The following is a 1,542-nucleotide window of genomic DNA, read 5'->3' as shown; positions in this document are numbered from 1 at the left end:
TATTAAAATATCTTCAAAATTAACTACTCATGTAACAAATGTTTCATAATAATATTTAAAATCTAAAATATACAAGTTCAAAAGAATAAAACGCACTGTATAATTATATTAACATAATAAAAACAAAAATTATTTTAGAAACTAATTAATATTCCAATTAAAAAATAATGACATTGTACAGAATTATAAATGAAAGATATGAACCAGTTGTAAAAAAAGTTAAGTGGCAAAATTTAAATTTTAGTCTTGTGTCTTAATTTCGTAATTTTATTATTATTATCATTATTATTTGTATTTATTATTTTCTATTTAAAAGAATTACTGTATTTAGTGTCCCCAGCATTGCCAAACTATTGTAAAAAAATGGAATATAAAAATATATTCTAATTTTCATCGATAAAAAGTCCTAATGAGCCAACTCGCATCCTAGAGCTTTCGAGAACCTCTGTGAATTAAATGATTGTGTTGCGTAAACGTGTCTCGTAAGTTACGTTAAGTGTTAAAACCTTTTGCTGCTTAACATATTTCTCCTCTCAAATTTGGCTCTATTCACTTTAATGGCGTTTACAGAAATGAAAAACACACCAAAATAAAATGAAAAATATCTTTTCGTACTTATGAACTGTATAAATATCGTGTTCACGAGATTCTTCGTAACATACACTGTAAAACATTTGAAAAACCCTACTTAAAATGATTGTAGGAAACACGAGAAACATACAAAGCGAAAGCAATTACAATCCTAGGTAAGTCTGGTCGGTATCTTTCATGTTTTTCTATAATGGGTTTTCACCAGTTGTAATTTTAAATACCGGATTTGAGTTTATTCTCCTAAATCTCTTGCTAAAGTATTATTGCTTGGAGAAGAAAAAAAAACATACCAAAATTTGGATATTGAAGACATACGTAAAATCACTGTAGGTTCCACCGAGATTTGAACTCGGATCGCTGGATTCAAAGTCCAAAGTGCTAACCATTCCACCATGGAACCCATTAATTGTCTGTTCTAATACACAACAATTGTACTATATAACGCAGAGAAAATTAATCTTGCATCTTGTGGATCACGAAACAGTCAATCTATTGTTATTCAATAATTATGAACAATATATTGTTTCTTTTGGAATTTCGCACAAAGTTACTTGAGGGCTATCTGTGCTAGCCGTCCATAATTTTGCAGTAAAAGACTAGAAGGAAGGCAGCTAGTCATCACCACCCACCGCCAACTCTTAAGCTACTCTTTTACGAACGAATAGTGGAGTTCACTATTACGCCCCCAAGGCTAGGAGGGTGGAGCATATTTGGCGCGACGCGGATGCGAACTTGAGACCCTCAGACTACGAGTCGAAAGTTTTAACCCACCTGGCCATCTCATGATCTACAGAACGCTAGAGCTGATTTTATTTAACAATATAAAATGAAACATATGAAAAACGAATATTTCTTTCGCATTAACCACATCTGCCTCCGGATTGCAAATCTCCGAAATCTTAAAACTCTAGATTCCGTTTTACATACCCGTCGTGGGCAATTTTGTTGCTT

The 1,542-nt window shown here is 32.2% G+C and overlaps 1 non-coding gene across 1 annotated transcript; it reads right to left on the bottom strand.

The window, feature by feature from the left end:
- Positions 1-919: 919 nt before the first annotated feature.
- TRNAQ-UUG (transfer RNA glutamine (anticodon UUG)) lies at positions 920-991 on the bottom strand. The gene has a single exon. It is a non-coding gene; the product is annotated as a tRNA-Gln (tRNA).
- Positions 992-1,542: the final 551 nt, after the last annotated feature.

The sequence above is a fragment of the Tachypleus tridentatus genome, chromosome 1, assembly GCF_004210375.1.
Source record: "Tachypleus tridentatus isolate NWPU-2018 chromosome 1, ASM421037v1, whole genome shotgun sequence".
NCBI lineage: Eukaryota > Metazoa > Arthropoda > Merostomata > Xiphosura > Limulidae > Tachypleus > Tachypleus tridentatus.
The sequence above is the reverse complement of the archived record's forward strand: the minus strand, read 5'-3'. Positions and strand labels throughout refer to the sequence as shown.